This window comes from Diospyros lotus, chromosome 9, assembly GCF_014633365.1.
Source record: "Diospyros lotus cultivar Yz01 chromosome 9, ASM1463336v1, whole genome shotgun sequence".
Lineage (NCBI taxonomy): Eukaryota > Viridiplantae > Streptophyta > Magnoliopsida > Ericales > Ebenaceae > Diospyros > Diospyros lotus.
Window position 1 is genome coordinate 25,709,614 of NC_068346.1, and position 6,000 is coordinate 25,715,613.

A 6,000-nucleotide genomic window follows, 5' to 3' on the forward strand; every position below is an offset into this window, starting at 1 on the left:
AGGGAAAAAATGTTGAAAGATTCTAAAAAAGTCTCAAAAAATAGGAAATTATATTTAGTAATATCTCGGAGATTTTGGCTGAAAAATAGCCCGGGTACGCTTTTCAAGGATAGGACACGCATACCGAGGAAGCCGGAGATGCTAAGTTAAGGTGAGTAAAATTTCTTAAAAAAATTTAGAAATTCAGGAATATTATTTTGTGAATTGTCGTAGTGAAATTTTTGAGAAAATATTTTAGAAATATTTAGTTTGGATTTATTAAGGAAAAATATGAAGAAATAGAGAGAAAAAATAAAGAAAATGTAAGAAATTATGAAAAAAAAATTTTAATGCTTATTTAAATAAATATGGTGATTAGGATGCTTTAAGGCTTGAATTGAGATGGCTTGTGCGAATTTTGAGGTTGGCATGCAAATCGAGGCGATGCAAGAGGTAAGGCACGAATATCGAGGTAGCCTGATAAGGTTGAGAAGGTAAGTGGTACTTCCCAACTGAATTTAATTATGAAAAATGGTTGGTTGTTGGTGATTTATGTTTCAAACCCCGATCCTCGATAATGCTTACATCATATTGACATGCTCTGATATGTATCTATCACGTAGACTGCACACATGACATGCTATGAAAATGCATACGTACACGTTGATATTATTGATCACACGCATCAAGGCCGTAGGGAGTACGAACTAGTGCCGCTACCTTACCAAGGGTGCCCCCATACACCTCAATTTTGAAAGAGGTGGCTGTAAAAATGGTAGGTAGCATGAGGGGTGCAGTTGACACCTACGATGAGTAAGACATTGCATATACACATGATAAAACATTATGTACTCTTACTTAGATGATTCATCAGCTAACTTAGGCTTTGCCCTTGGAATATTCAAAAGTTCCAGATGGAGATTATAGTAGATACGAAGATAAATGAGGCATGAAATGACACTTAGAAGAATGCATGAGGAACGAAATGTATGTTATGTAACCCATGTATTTAAGTTCTGCTACTTTGAATTCTGAACATTTTGAGGAATGTTGATTTATATCCTTATGGTTAACAATGATGTAAGAATTGATTTATGATCAATGTTAAGATGTCAGGTTCGATCCTTGCTTCCACATTTGATGTGTATAACGATTCTCTTTCGAGAAAATGAATGGGAATTATGGGACGGATTCGAGGAATGATATGGTTTAGCATTAGTTTGAAAGAAAAAAATTTATTAACCTAGAATTATCCCAATTTATGGCGCGCTCGAAAAGCGGGGCATTACAGTTGGTATCAGAGCTTAAGTTTATTAAAAGCCTTAAGTGACTCAGATATAGTTGATATTAGAGTTAAACCCTATTTGGAAATTAGGGAATAGCATTTTGGAGACTTAAGAGGGTCTGATGTTGATAGAACCAGTTAGTAGGAACCCCCAAGTGGAGGTTTAGGGGAAATAAATTAATAGTTCGTAAGGCGAAATCCCTATTTAGGAGATTTGGGGATTGTCGGTTGAAGGTTTAGAGATTATTGAATTTAAGTGTTGTGTAGTGGAAGTGCATGTCTAGGAAAGTTCTGGCTAAAGAAAGACTTGGTATTTAAGTGTGTCTATTTGTGACCCACCTCTATTTCCTGGGAACTTACCTAGTGTACTATTCACAAACATACATTATTCTAGTATCCGGTTACCATTCTCAGTGAATAGTGGAAGTTTGATGGAAGCTAGTACAAGCAGAATGATCTAGCTATTGAAGTTATGAACCGATGATATGATTCGGGTGTAAGATTGACTCGGTAACCATGATTATGGATCCAAGAGATTCAGAGATTGTTGATTTGAGGTCATTAGTCAAAATCCTTGCGATGAAGGATAGGATAGGTGGTAGTTATCAAGAATAATTGAGTCATGGATGATTAGTCTGATGTGACATAGTCTAGATGTCGAGTTAGGATCGAATGATAAGTATTTCAAGGACCATCTAGTGTTTTAGAAATAAGATGAGTAGATCAGAGATCCAAGGGATTAAAAGTCAAGCGGGAGGCCGAAGATGGCCAAATGATGGCGTATGAGTTGCATCAATTGATAAGACTATAATGGTATAACTGATGCGACTCGTAGAGATGGGATAAGGAACCCTAGCAGCGTGATGGCACTACTGGTTCGATGTTCGCAATGACCGATCTGGATCTAGGGACCCACATGCAGATGGTTGATGAATGGCTTACGATAAGGTATGGGAAGCCCGTCGATTGAAGCATCATAACAGACTGCCTGGGAGACGATCAGATAATGAAAATCTGGGATAACCCAGTAGGGTCTATACCTTGTATGGGTCTAAGTCCCAATGGTCTAGGATGCGAGGTGTGCCACTAGCTATGATTGATCGAGGCCGGAAGTCTAGGGAATCAACCCGAAATGAAATGGATTGAATATGGATTGAGTGTCCTATTTAAAGAAATGTATCAGGGTTCGCAGTAAGGTGACACGATAACAGTGCGAGACTCGAGGAGTAGAATACCTCGGTATCTAGTATGGTAATGGGATCATGAATGGTCATGTGTCGATAGTCAGCTGGATCTAAAGATCGAAATGCGAGAGTCAATGAATTCTCGATAAACGAGATTTCGGGTAGTACAACATGGCCAGTTCAAGGCCTTGATGATGAATAGTGAGATAGCAACCTCAGTTCAAAGTAGAGTCCGGGTATCGAAAAATGAAAGAGTTGCTAGATAGGTTGTATCGATCCTAAATGAATGGTAAGGAGGTCTAGTCAACGGAGGCTGTGACTACGGTTCAATATGCCAAATAGACCTGCGGAATCAGGTAAAGTTGTTAATGGTCAACCCGATGAGAAAAATTCGGAAGCACCATGATGAATGGTGGATTGAGAGCAATCATTGCAAGGAAATAGAGTTCTCGAAAGATGATTGGAACCAGATATCGCGATCTGATTTGAGATTTTTGGAGATAAATCGGTTTGGGATTCTTAAGGAATTTCTTGAAAGAATTGATTGAGGAAACTATAGAGTTTTCAGGAAAAAAAAAATCTAGCAAGGATTGAGAGTACCGTGGGTAACGTAAGTACCTACCTGCTCTATCTGACAGTATAGTTATGGATTGTCATCTGGAAGATTGTGCGAATCTTAGATGTGATTGAGAGAATCAAGTGATGGTAGATATGCCAGGATAACAGGTCGCAGTAGGAAAAGTTACAGGCCTAGATTGATTAGAAATCCGAGATTTTTGATTTTGGAGAATGAAACTTTCGTATGACTAGACGGTTAGTCTAGGTAGCCTAGTAGGCAAATTGGGAGATGTATAGCTAGATAATCGTTAAAGTGATGTTAGCAAGTTATGATTACAAGGAGCCTATTGATCTATTGTACAAGCACTTGTAGTTAGTGAAAAGCCGTAAGAAAAATAGAAATTATCAGGAGCTATTCTCGGAAGATTTATCAGGATTATTTCTTAACAATGAAATTGCCAATAATAGCTTGAGGTTATTAGATGTTTAGCTATAATTGCTTGATTAAGGACGTAAATTATCGGGCTTTGAAAAAGATGATAATTAAGAGTCGATATCTTTACCTCGAACTTGTTGAATTATTAAACAGCTGCAAGAGGCTATGATATTTTCTAGGATTGATGCGCGATCGAGGAGTAAAGTAGACCCTTGTAATATTAAGGTTATGTGTGACACTCTTCATTGTAATGCTTGAGAGTAAATGATCCTAGATAATGATGTCATAGATTGTGTGGACTAAGAGGCTAAAATAGTACGAATAAAGTTAATAGCACTATTACCAGGACAAGTAGACAACAGAGTTGATGAGCAAGTCTAGAGATTGCGAATTGGTAAGTGAATCTGTGCTACGATTGACTAGAAGTCAAAAGAGCCAATGGTTAAATGTGAGGAAGGACATTAGATGATTTTCGTATGATAAAGTATAATTAGCATGGATGGTGCCTTAACGATTGAGCATGATTAAAGTTAGTTGACATGAAACGTTATTACTCGAGGATTAATTTGAGGATCAAATGATTAATTTGATGATATAAAATGTTAGTCGAAGATCACTTCGAAAAGTGTGAGGAGTTATTTAAGTTATGAGTATATGGATGAATAGGTATTAGTTTGGCGACCAAGTAACAAAGGAACAAGCGATGCAAGGATATTAGTATTGCTAGACTTGGAAGACAACGTTAGATTTCGGTCGGTATTAAAGGTTAAGTTGCGGAAGGAAGTTTTGGAGATAGATAGAATCTATTTCTTAATGAGATAGTTATACGACATGATGATTGTGGTCAATTGTCAGAAACTTGAGGTTATATCAGATGATGAATACATACAAGAATAAGAAAATAACATAAATCTCGAATAGATTAGCACAAGAAAAGATTAAGCAATGACTAAGTTTGAGATGACCTAAGGTGAGGCATAGCTAGTTTCGAGGATATGTGATGATGTATATTTGTGATAGGATCCAAGGGTACGTTATAACGACCAATTAGAGGGCCTAGTATTTATTCAAGAATTATTTAATTAATTGCTAAAGTATTTGATTAAGAGATTTTGCCAATTAATTATTTAATGTGGCAATTTAGAGATTTTGAAGGAAAAGAATAGCATTTATTTCTTTTAATATTAGAGTTAAAGGAATTTGCCAAGGTGACAATTTAGATTTTTAATTGAGAGAATAGTATTTAAATAGCATTTAAATGACATTTATTTTGTGAAAATTAAATATAAGGGCATGAACGTAATTTTGGAGTTTTATTATTATTTGAGAGTTTTTAATAATAATTTTTGTATTATTATTAATTAAGTGAGATTATGTATTTAAAGGAGAATGAGAATTCATGTATGAGATGGATTTGGATTGAGAGTCTCCTAGTTAGATTTGGAGAAGGAATCCAAGTTGTAGAAGAAGTGTGATCTAGGGCTTTATGTCTATATATAGAGCCCATTAGCTTAGCTTTTCTTCACGCCGTGTGAAGAACAAAGAGACCAAGAGATAGCAGAGGCTTGCTAGAGTCTTTAGGATCGCTTCAGGGTTCGATCAGAGAGTTCTATTAGGCAAGTATTCTTCCTGTAATCCCTTCCATTACAGGTTCATATCAGTTTTGATTTCAGATTATTCCAGTTCTTCATTGTAGTTTTCAGATTTATATTAGTAAGTAGAGACGTATATATATATATGCGTATAACAATGAAGTTATGAGTAAGTTCTATTACTCCTTATCCATTTTGGATTGTCAGTTCTATTAATCCTTATCCATTTTTGATTGCAAGTTTTATTAATCCTTATCCATTTTGGATTGCAAGTTCCATTAATACTTATCCATTTTGGATTGCAAGTTTTATTAATCCTTATCCATTTTGGATTGCAAGTTCCATTAATCCTTATCTATTTTGGATTGCAAGTTCCATTAATCCTTATCCATTTTGGATTGCAAGTTTGATTAATCCTCATTGTAACGCCCCGTTCCCACTCGCGGGTGTTACCGACGACAATCTCCTGGATTCCTCGCCCCAAAGCCCGAATTTGAAGGGTAGACTATGTTTCGTGACGAAACGCCCTAGGTGGGAACTAGGCTTCGTCTGGCCCTTCGCTTACCCAGGATCCATAAACACCCTAAGACCTTGCAAGTTTCTTATGAACGAAGAAATAACCCGCTACACCGTCTAAGGGCCTCAAGATGCTTCTTAACACCGGGCTAGACTAAGGGGAAACTCATACTCAGAAAAATCCTCCAATTTTCCAACATTTCATCACTCGGGGACTCCTTCGGGGAATTTTATAAATTTTTTCTATAGCCCAAAATCTCCCAAAATTGGGCTTAATTATTCCCCCTTTTTTTCCCCTAATTTCAGAATTTCCCCCCCCTTTTTTTTTCTTTCTCGCGCGGGCCCCACGGCCGGCTAGGCCCTCCCTGGGCCCGGCCGCGCGCTGGTTGGGGCGGCCGCAGCCCGCGGCCGTGCGGGCTAGCCCCAGCCACGGCCATGCGGGCCGGCCGC